Genomic DNA, 12,329 nt, shown 5'->3' with positions numbered 1-12,329 from the left:
ACATCCTCCAGAAACATTTTGTGTCAACATTCATCGATTTGCTATCCGGGTGGACATAAAAACCAGAATGTGAATTACTCCCTCCATCACATAATATAAGAACGTTTTAGGCACTACACTAGTGTAAAAAACGTTCTTATATTATGGAACGAAGGGAGTACTTTGTATTGTTCTGGAAAATTGCTTGGTTTAATTTTTTTCTTTTCTGCACATCTCGCAAATGATTTGCGACTCCACGTGCTTGGAAAATCTGCAAGCAAACATATGGAGTTTTCTTTAAGAAAATTATTTAACTTTTTGAAAAAGGAGCAAATACACCCAAGCACATCCCCAAAAGGACGAAAACAACAACATCCATCCATCCCATTTCTTCATCACATACCAACAAGATTCCACAGCAAGAAATATATTCAACTTCAACAAATCATTACCACTACCACCACATAAGACATAACCATGTCAGGAGATTGGATCCTTACTACTAGTACTAGAACAGGATCATGCATGCCACAGGCTGCTGCTCAGGTCAAGATGGAACGGACGAAACGGCACAACTATTCACCTTTGCCCTCTTACCGCTTTGCTTGCTTGTATGCTAACTTCTTCTACTATAAATAATGTTACACATTCGATTCGATTACCACCACCAGTCGACCGCTGGAACATCGTCGTCGTCCTCAATAGGATTAGAATCTGTACACTACCTACCCTTTTACAACAATTTCATTCGCTCGCTCGCTCGCTAGGGGTCAAGCCCATGATTATTTCCTTTGTTTCCCGCAACCCTCACTTTTACCTCTCGTTTTATTCTCCATCGGGTGGTTAAGTCTTTGGTTATCCTTCCTTCCAAGCTCTTGGGCACAACTCAGGTGTACTATCAGCGGATCCGGAGCTGGATGATCGGCCCTGGAGAAGCAGGATTCTGAATTTCCGATCCATCTCGTTTCCATCAGGGGTGGCAGATACTAACTATGTATGTCAATGGCTGCTACTGCGCTCACAGCTGTAACACCAAGTCTGGTTGCTTCGGATTCGCTGCCGCTTTCCCCCTAGGCGGGGAACCGGCAGCATTGAAGCTTGGAGAAGCGGACCTGTTATCGTCTTGTGGATATGAACCCTTTGGATCATGATCTGCTTCTTGCAAGGGGCTGGTGGTGGTAGCTGCCTTTCCAATCACTCCATTCTGCACTATTTAACACTCTCCTCCGTCAGTTGGTGCCCATGACGAAACCCGTTGGCTCTGCCATTGACTCCAGAAAACATCCCGAGCACTTGGGCATGCGTCATTTGCTCAAATAAACCTTGTCCAGCATACTGACCCATGGCGTTCGGCGCAGCAGTCATTCCATTGATATTAGAGGGGACTTCTTGACTGTTACTCTGCCGCTGTAACGGAGGCGTTGGTCGAGTATTACCCACACCATCACCTGTCATGGTAGCTCCATTTTCATACGTGGGTATTTTACTGGCAGGTGTAGAGCTCCTTTCAATGCCTGCTGATGTAGACGCCACTGGCTGGTTTTTAGTCATATACTCTTCACCTGCGGCAGCATCCCCATCTGAAGATAGCTCAGAACTCCGACGTAGATCATCGCTTTTGGGTGGTATACCGCATGATGGAATACTGGACTTTGCGGTCGGGTCGGCAACTTCAGGAACTCGCGGGCACTGCGAGTTTTGAGGTGGCTCGCCATCTACAACCCATCCTGGGCCAAACTTTGTCCCGGGTGGTAATACACGTCTGATTCCTTTCGCTGCTATATCCCATCCAATTGGTCCAAGTTTTGCCGCAAACCGTGCCAAGCTCCTGGCATATGCATGTTGCTGCTGAAGCCCAATCTGTTTCCATTATGAAAAAAAATCAGTATAAAATTATTGATGTAGCATGTAAACTTTTTTCTTCCAACCCCAAGTCAATTTAATCCGAAACAAATGTAAAGTAGTAGCTGCGGATATTCACCTTAACAGCTAAGTTGAAAAAGGTTTCAATCAAGAGTTAAAGGTTCAATTTAAGCTGGTCAGAATGTGCTTACTGGAAGTAGTTGTTTCCGCTCACAATCAAGGGCAGAAAAAAGAGGACTATAATTTGAGTATTGCTGATCATATGTACTCCGCCGATCATCGTCTAAAATAGTAGTCTTCTTTCCATACTTCAAAGACCCTACACGATGGAAGTAGCATTAGCCATGTTTATTTATGCTCCACGAGTACAGCACTGCAAAGAAAACATGAGAAATGAACACTAGGAAAAACAAACCTGAGTAAACACCAGTTTTCTCTGTTTTTTTACCACTAAAAGAACCAAACGTGCTGTGGTGAAGAATGGATGAATCTCTCATGGTAATATTATTTCGAGTTCTCTCACTAGTCCATCTTTTTCTTGTCTCAGTGTTGTCTACAGATCTGTTTCCTTTTACATTGGATAAATCTGGTGAACCATCGTCCTCAACCTTCTCAACTGTTTTCTTTGCATTTTTTGGTGGCCTGCCTCTTCTAGGTGCTGTCTTCGGTTGTTCTTCTTCACTATCACTAGCTTGCCTCAAGTTCTCAAAATCCTTTCTGGCAAGAGCTTCAATAGACCGTGCCTATGGAGATGCGAACATTTTAGGTACAGCTAAGAAGACTGCAACTTTACATACACGACAAAATAGTGTAAGAAGCAAAAGAACAGAAACAACTATTCTGAAAATGTACCGGTTCGATTTTGCGCTTGTGAATGCACAATATTTTCAGGAAATATGCTGTGAAAAGTACTAAACTTGATGTCCTGTTGGTATACAAACTAACAGCAGAAGGTCAAGTTACACACTTAACACATAAGTTCCCAAAGAACTGCGCTGATCATACAAAAATTATGATACGTACCAATTGGAAAATAAATTAGCTAGCCAAAAATCCACAAACATTTTGGTTCCAATTGGCGCAAAAATGGTCAAAGGGCCATTGGCATGCCAAACTTGGCTGTCCCCCAAATTCTTAGGGGTTGCCAGAAAAATGGAAGGACCAATCAAGCACATCCTACATATTCCTAAGCAAAGAGCTACCAAGTAACCGTCCAGATAATACAGCAGTACATGTGCCAGGATGGATTGAAACATCTTTAATACGAGCAGCATGTGCACTACATCATAGTAAAATATATATACCTGGCGATAGTATACTGTGTCTTCTGAATTGTAGGACATGGCATTGGATGTAAGTAGAAATACATCATTCTGCACAGAAAAACATCGATATCAAAACAGATCCATGCCACGGAAGCAGAGTATTATTCCATTATGATTTGCATCATCCCTTAAGACAGTAATGAATCTCACATACAATTGCAACATATATATATATGCCGGAAAATTGTCATCATTGTTGCTGGTTTAATGGAACATATCAATTTCCAAAATACAAGCTCAACATAAAATGCACTTAAACTTGTAAAAAAGCACTCTCCAGTGCATCGACTATATCTCCGAGAAGGAGATATCTACATCAATTACAGGATTATCTCTGCATAAATTGGACGTACTTCCCCACGGAAGTTCACCCTCAAGTGATCTATCCTATGTTAGCTGGCAAGAATAAAGCGGGAGTTGTACTGTGTTAGGTGATCATGTACAGCACACTGTCATAGCACTTCAGAGCATAAGATGTGGACTTAATTAATAAGTACAACAGCAGAGCTGCAGTAGGAGTAAACCTTGAAAAGGCTGAATGTATTTTTCTCCCTCAACAGTTCCAGTAAAGGACATCATATACAGCAACAATGAAAATCTCTAAATGCCAATCAAAAAGTGTACCCCCCAATGAGGACAATAATTCATACAAAAAGATCCCTATTTCGGCCCACGATGGGAATTGAGATACATGCAAAAGTCACATGCAGACGACCGCCTCAATTAATGTGGGCAGATCGGAATGTATCTTCAAAACCCAAAGTGCCGAAAGCACAAGCAAACAACACCAGTTAAGAGGGAAGAGTCAGTACATTACAAACAATAGACAGAATAGAAGGAAAAACAGAACCAGGATGAAGGCCTTCGATTGTGCAAATAAATAAAAAAGCAGGACAACAGTCTAATCTATGAAGTGTGACCCAGAATAAAAGACAGTATGTATATAACAGAGGGCAGAAGCCAACATCTGTTTTGCCACTGGATCAGAACAGAGCCCAGTAACAGAAAATAAACATCAGGCATAGAAACAGTAACAGCAAAAAGAGGCAGAATACCTCAAACTGCTCTAGGATGGTATACTTGTCGCTCAAAAGTTTCTCGCGGATCGTTGAGAAGTCCATCGGATGCTCGATGAGTTCATGGTAATCCGGAAGCTGCAGCCACACAAAACAGTCATACTAGCACTCCAACATGACAAGAACAGAGCTAGTCATGAGAGGTAAACCGCTTGCTCACCTCCTCCGGGTCGACGGGATCCGAGTACACTCCATAGGTGTCCTTCCTGGGAGAAGCAGTGCAAGGCAAGGCAGAGTAAGAAAACAGACGCGAATAGCTGAAGACCATTGGAGGAGGAGAGGAGAAGCAGAGGAGGATGAAGGATGATGGGGCCAGGGCACTCACTTCTGGAGCCTGTCGAGGATGAAGAGCAGCAACTTTTTGTCCGGGAGGGGCGTCCCCGTGGGCCCGCCACCCGACGACGCAGCGGCCCCTGCTCCCACAAGCAGCAGCAGCAGCAGCGAGAGGCGAGCAAACGTTAGCCGCAGGGAGAGAAAAATTCAAATTCTTTAACCACCTCAAGGCTGATGCTTGGTTCCCTCCAAGACCTCACCTTTCCCCGTCGCTTTCGCCGCATCCTTCTTCTCCTCCACCGCAGCTCCCTCCTCCTCCTGCAGCAGCAGCAAAAGAACTTCAGTCAGTCAGTCAGTCAGTCAGTCAGTCAGCTATTTGCTTCGCGAGCCCGCCATGGATGAAATCGCAAGCTTGCGTCAACATGGTTGTCGTAAAATTTTGCATTCGCCAGCAATAAATCCTTGGCTCTGAGAGGCGACGACTTTTGCCGCCGCTCCGACAGCGCCTGCTTGGCCGCGACCCGTTAACAACAACAACAACAACAAAAATGCGAGGAAAAGGCAGTCAAATCCGTCAAAAACTTGTCAGATCCGCGTACTGTTTGCCGCCAAAGGAAAGGATTAAAGCGCTGACGAGGTGGAGATCCCCTAAGCTAGACGCAGACCCCCAGGGGGAACAAAAACAAATCCAGGCCCGCCCAAAAAAAGCCAACGTCTTCTCTCCGGGAAGCTCGAAAAATCCGCGGCTGCCACTCCCGCCCGCAGTGCCGCGTACTGATCTCTCTCTCGTCCCGCCAGATTCTCTCCCCCGCCGTACCGTGCCGCGGGGGAGGCCGGCCCCGCGCCCCGGGGAAAAAAATCGCAGACCCGCGCGCAGATCCAACCACCACGGCCCGGCATCGCCGCGTGTCCCGCGGGGCCAAAACCCCGCCCGGGCGCCCGCAAAACCTCGGGGGGACTCGGAATTTCGGGGCGAGGGAGGGAGGGGGGAGGGGGCCCGACCTCGCCGGCGCCGGAGAGGACGTTCTTGAGCCGCTTCTGGCGGCGCCGCCCGGTGCTGGCGCCCCCCGCGTCGTCGTCGTCGTCGGAGGGGTCGGGGCCGCGGCGGGCGGGGGGCGGCGGGGACGCGGCCTCGGGGCTCTGCGCCTGCAGGCGGAGGCTACGGCGCTGGAGGTCGAGGAGCGACGGGCGGCCCTTCTTCTTGCGCTTCCGCTGCGGGGACGGGGTCTCCGCGGGGGCGGGGGGCGGCGGCGGGGGCGGGGCGGGCGGCCTCCGTGTCTTGGCCATCGGCGGCGGCGGCCCGCGTCCCCGGCGGGGCGGCGGCGAGGAGGGAGGGGGAGGCGGGGGCGGGGGCGGGGGTGGGATGGACGAACGGGTCGGGGTGCGTGTGGCCTCGCGTGCGTTTGGTATTTTTCGTCCGGGGCTCTTTCGGCCGCGACGGGCTCCCCCCAGCCCTGCCATGTGGGGCAGGGCCTCCCCGGTCCCACGCGGCAGTGGCCGTGGGTGGAACTGGCGTGTTGCGATCGGCCGGCCTGGGGCGCGTCGGGGGGGGGTGGGGACGGCGGGCCCGGGCCGTGGGCGGGGCTGATTGGTGGGTCTCGCAGGGCCTGCGTGGGGTGGCTGTAAGGAGCGCGTGGGCCCACATGTCAGTCGGACGGCATGCTGGCTCTCCTTTTCTTTTCCTTGGGAGTATTTTCCCGCAGTTTTCGAAGTGCCGCGTGTTCAGTGTTCACCAGGTGGGTTGAGCTAAGCGTTGCCGTTTTGAGAAAGTTACGGTGACTGATCTGCGTCGACTGATCTGCTGTGTCGAGGTGTGTTACGGTGTTCCTGCAGCATGTGTAAGAGTTAAGCAGTCCATCGGCTACCCCAGAAAGACGACTCCAATACGGATCACCAAGTCGCCCCTGAATATTTGAATCGGGCAGTTCAAACTTTTTTTCTTGTCATTCAACGACGGTCGTCTAATTTGTTCGGACCGGTCCGGATGTCCTGAATTACAGGAAGCAGAACCAAACGTAGAGGCAGTTTGCAGTCATCCAGGCGCACGTCCGGTCCACCCAAAAGACACACTCATCGGCGCACTCGGGCGTTCTTGTTAAAAGTAATGAAAATGTTAACGCCCACATGTGTGGGCGTTAACTAACTCGTCCACACGTCTTCATCACCGTCCAGTAACTTATGCACGAATCTTGGCATGAATTAGCTGATTTTGTATGCCATGTAGGACAACTCGCGTGTGTGGTGTGTGAGAGAGGTCGCCCACATATTCGTTTTACCACACGGAGGGGCCGGTGTGTGGGCGTTTAGCAGTTCGCCCACACACCAGTTTTCAGTCACGCACAAGGGCTGGTGTGTGGGCGTTTGCCATCTCGCCCACACACCCGCCTCCTCTTCCACATCCAAGCTACTAGTTGTCATGCGTTTTGCAGTGTACATGGCAACTGTCCTAGTATGATTGCAAGCAGATGTCAACTCTCTCTTTTTTTACCCGAACATGTCAGTTGCCATATGTTTTGCATGGTACATGGCAAACTGCCCTAGCGTGCACGTAAGCAGATGGTAACTCTTTCTTTTTAAATGGCAACTGCCCTAGCGTGCTTGTGAGCACATGACAACTCTCTCTTTTACCCGAACATGTTTTTTGCCATACCTTTTTTGTAGCTACATGGCAACTGCCTAGTGTTAGTAGGTGGCAACTCCTAAAGTTTTGAAATCATGGCAATTGCAGTAAACCAGACCACACATGGCAACAACTATAGTTGTCCAAAAAATGGCAATCTGGAACTTTGACCTGAGATGACAACTGCAGTTGAGTAAACATGACAACTGTAGTTGTCCGACATGCCAACCGTAGTTCAACGACATGGCAACTGCACTTAAACGAACATGGGTGAGGGTCCGCCCCATGGCAACTGCGGGGCGCGCGGGACCACGAGATACGAGGCCTGACGTACCGCGCGTGTGGGCGTTATCTATTCCGCCCACACACACGCGTGTAAGAGGGACTGTGAGAGAAAAAAAAGAGGCATGTGGGCGCTAATTGTTTTGCCCACACACAGACGCGTGGACTGGTCCTCTTAGGCACCACACAGAACATGTGAGCAGATTTCTTAACGCCCACACGTGTGGCAGTTATTAGCGTCCAAAAGTAATGGGCTTGGTCATGTACAAGTTCTTAAATTCCTAAAGTAAATATCAAAGGCCCAATGGCAAGAGGTGGTTCTAAACTTCAGTCTCATATATAATTGTTATTGAGTAGATGTGGTACCTCTTTATATAGTAGGTTCTTCCGACTACAGAGTATGGTGAGTATGAGGAGAGAAAGAGAACAACAAGCGCGTGTGCTCGCCTTGCCTCGTCCCGCCTCGCCGGGCTTGGTCGGGGCGTGGGCGTGCGACATGCGCGTGAATGATCTGCCCAGATATGACGTTGCTTTCTTTTGTCGTTTTATTTTTGCATGTCTTGGCAGACAAGTTGATTGTTTTCTTGTCCGATTACTTACGACCTGGAAACCAAGTCGGTTTGAGATCATAATCGCGAGACAAAACCGCACGTGTTCTCCTTTATATATGTCTTACCGGCCACAACCAAAGACATACCGAAACAAGTTGGGGTTTTGCCTCATGTCACAACTTGCGACGCCACCGTAGTCTAACACGGTATCTCTTTTGCCGTGAGCAAACTAAACAGGTTCTTGTCAAATAGGGGGGTGATCATTGGCATGCACTTGATAGAGTCTTGCGCCATCTGAGAAGTACAATGAGTTATGAAATTCACTATTCAGGGCACTCCGTCATGCTTGAAGGATATAATGATTCGAGTTGGATTTCTGATGTTGGTGTGATTTATGCCACAAGTGGGTATGTATTTACTTATGAAGGTGGCGTGATATGATGAAGGTCTTGTAAGCAAACCATTTTGACAAAGGTCAACCATGGAAGGAGAACTTTCTACTTTACACATAGCCACTGTTGAGGCTGGGTGGCTGTTTGAGCCCTCGATGGGCTTGCCTGTGGTTGAACAACTAGTGTCGTCTATTCTTATCAATTATGACAATCAAAATAGTTATTATCAAAGTGAACAACTATAAGGATAATGCGAAGTAATCAAGGCATGTGAAGAGATGTTTGAAGTCTGTCAGGAAATTGAGAAACTCCAGAGCAATAACTCTCATGTATGTTCAAATAGACAAAAACCTGGTAGATCCTTTTTCAAAGGGACTATCACGAAATGTGATAGATAATGCATCGAGACAGATGAGTATGAAACCCATATGTGTTACACCATCGTAGTAACCCAACCTTTGCAATTGGAGATCGAGTGAATTAGGACATGGGAAGAACAACCTATTGGTTAACGAAGGGGAGTAACTGATAACTCACTCTATGCGAAGATGCAAAACTCTCAGAACTGTAAGAGAACTACCAGGTAGGTTAACAAGATGCCTTAATGCATTTCTATTGGCTACATGTAGCAAATATGTTGTCCTACAAACCATTCCTGAAAGAACACACATATATGATCCCCGACTGTTAAACGTCACAGTCTATGAGACTTGGGTGTTCTCTAGTAAGCTCACGAAGAGACCAGGGAGGCAGGGAGTATGATGCATATGCTCCAACCACGGGGTAGGCTACTAGCAGTCAAGTAATGGTTATGACTTTAAGTGAAACCTCTCGCACAAAACTTGCAATTGAAGGCATAGTCTGAAGGAAATATGCCCTAGAGGCAATAATAAAGTTGTTATTTATATTTTCTTATATCATGATAAATGTTTATTATTCATGCTAGAATTGTATTAACTGGAAACTTGATACATGTGTGAATACATAGACAAAACACAATGTCCCTAGTATGCCTCTACTAGACTAGCTCATTAATCAAAGATGGTTAAGTTTTCTAACCATAGACATGTGTTGTCATTTAATGAACGGGATCGCATCATTAGGAGAATGATGTGATGAACAAGACCAATCGGTTAGTTTAGCATATTGATCATTAAGTTTTATTGCTATTGCTTTCTTCATGACTTATACATATTCCTTTGACTATGAGATTATGCAACTCCTGAATACCGGAGGAATACCTTGTGTGCTATCAAACGTCACAACATAACTGAGTGATTATAAAGATGCTCTATGGGTATCTTCGAAGGTGTTTGTTGGGTTGGCATAGATCGAGATTAGGATTTGTCACTCCGAGTATCGGAGAGGTATCTCTTGGCCCTCTCGGTAACGCACATCATGATAAGCCTTGCAAGCAATGTGACTAATGAGTTAGTTGCGGGATGATGCATTACGGAATGAGTAAAGAGACTTGCCGGTAATGAGATTGAACTAGGTATGATGATACCGACGATCGAATCTTGGGCAAGTAACATACCGATGACAAAGGGAATTATGTATGTTGTCATTATGGTTTGACCGATAAAAATCTTCATAGAATATGTAGGAACCAATATGAGCATCCAGGTTCCGCTATTGGTTATTGACTGGAGAGGTGTCTCGGTCATGTCTACATAGTTCTCGAACCCGTAGGGTCCGCACGCTTAACGTTCGATGACGATTTGTATTATGAGTTATGTGTTTTGGTGACCGAAGATTGTTCGGAAACCCTGATGAGATCACGGACATGACGAGGAGTCTCAAAATGGTTGAGAGGTAAATATTGATATATTGGATGATAGTATTCGGACACCGGAAGTATTTCGGAATGTATCGAGTACATATCAAAATACCGGGGGGTTACCGGAACCCCCCGGGGGAAGATATGGGCCATAGGAGGGAGGCAAACCATCCCACAAGGGGTAGCCCCCCCCCAAGGGAGGAGTCCAAAATGGACAAGGGGAGGGGGCGGCGCCCCCTTTCCTTCTCCTCCTCTCTCTCCTTCCCCCTTTCCCCTTCCGGTAAAAGGAAAGGGGGGGGCGAATTGGACTAGGAGCCCAAGTGGGACTCCTCCCACTTAGGGCGCGCCTAGGCCGGCCTCCTCCCCTCTCCCTCCTTTATATATGGGGGTGGGGGCGCCTCTAACATGACAACGATTGTTAGCCGTGTGCGGCGCCCCCCTCCACAGTTTTACGCCTCCGGTCATATTTGTTGTAGTGCTTAGGCGAAGCCGTGCGCAGATCACTTCAGCATCACCGTCACCACGTTGTTGTGCTGATGAAACTCTCCCTCGACACTTTGCTGGATCAAGAGTTCGAGGGACGTCATCGAGCTGAACGTGTGCAGAACTCGGAGGTGTCGTATGTTCGGTGCTTGATCGGTCTGAACGAGAAGAAGTTCGACTACATCAACCGCGTCGTCAAACGCTTCCACTTTCGGTCTACGAGGGTACATGGACACACTCTCCCCCTCTTGTTTCTATGCATCTCCTAGATAGATCTTGCGCGAGCGTAGGAAATATTTTGATATTGCATGCTACGTTCCCGAACAGTGGCATCCGAGCCAGGTCTATGCGTAGATGATATGCTTGAGTAGAACACAAAGAGTTGTGGGCGATGATAGTCATACTGCTTAGCATCAACGTCTTATTTTGATTCAGCAATATTGTTGGATGAAGCGGCCCAGACCAACCTTACATGACCACGTTCGTGCGACCGGTTCCACCGACAGACATGCAACTTGTTTTGCATAAAGGTGGCTAGCGGGTGTCTTTTTCTCCAACTTTAGTTGAATTGAATTTGACTATGGCCGGTCCTTGTTGAAGGTTGAAACAGCAAACTTGACGAAACATCATTGTGGTTTTGATGCGTAGGTAAGAACGGTTCTTACTAGAAGCCCGTAGCAGCCATGTAAAACTTGCAACAACAATGTAGAGGACGTCTAACTTGTTTTTGCAGGGCATGTTGTGATGTGATATGGTCAAGACATGATGTGATATACGTTGTTGTATGAGATGATCATGTTTTGTAAAAGTTATCGGCAACTAGCATGAGCCTTATGGTTGTCTCTTTATTGTATGAAATGCAAACGCCATGTAATTGCTTTACTTTATCACTATGCGTTAGCGATAGTTGTAGAAGCAATAGTTGGTGAGACGACCACGACACTACGATGGAGATCAAGGTGTCAAGCCGGTGACGATGGAGATCTTGACGGTGCTTTGGAGATGGAGATCAAAGGCACAAGATGATGATGGCCATATCATGTCACATATTTTGATTGCATGTGACGTTTATCTTTTATGCATCTTATTTTGCTTAGTACGATGGTAGCATTATAAGATGACCCCTCATTAAATTTCAAGGTATAAGTGTTCTCCCTGAGTATGCACCGTTGCGACAGTTCGTCGTGTCGAGACACCACGTGATGATCGGGTGTGATAAGATCTACTTTCACATACAATGGGTGCAAGACATTTTTGCATGTGTGGAATACTCGGATTAAACTTGACAAGCCTAGCATGTACAGACATGGCCTCAGAACACTGGAGACCAAAAGGTCGAACGTGAATCATATAGTAGATATGATCAACATAGAGATGTTCACCATTGAAAACTACTCCATCTCGCGTGATGATCCGACATGGTTTAGTTGATATGGATAACGTGATCATTTAGATGACTCGAGGGATGTCTATCTAAGTGGGAGTTCTTAAGTAATATGTTTAATTGAACTTAATTTATCATGAACTTAGTCCTGATAGTTTTTGCATATCTATGTTATAGATCAATGGCCCGTGCTACCGTTCCCTTGAATTTTAATGCGTTCCTAGAGAAAGCTAAGTTGAAAGATGATGGTAGTAACTACATGGACTGGGTCCGTAACTTGAGGATTATCCTCATTGCTGCACAAAAGAATTATGACCTTGA

General features: G+C 47.0%; 1 pseudogene; it reads right to left on the bottom strand.

The window, feature by feature from the left end:
* Positions 1-341: 341 nt before the first annotated feature.
* On the bottom strand, positions 342-5,858 carry LOC125511325 (annotated as a pseudogene).
* Positions 5,859-12,329: the final 6,471 nt, after the last annotated feature.

Source organism: Triticum urartu, chromosome 5 (genome assembly GCF_003073215.2).
Source record: "Triticum urartu cultivar G1812 chromosome 5, Tu2.1, whole genome shotgun sequence".
NCBI classification, from domain to species: Eukaryota; Viridiplantae; Streptophyta; class Magnoliopsida; order Poales; family Poaceae; genus Triticum; species Triticum urartu.
The sequence above is the reverse complement of the archived record's forward strand: the minus strand, read 5'-3'. Positions and strand labels throughout refer to the sequence as shown.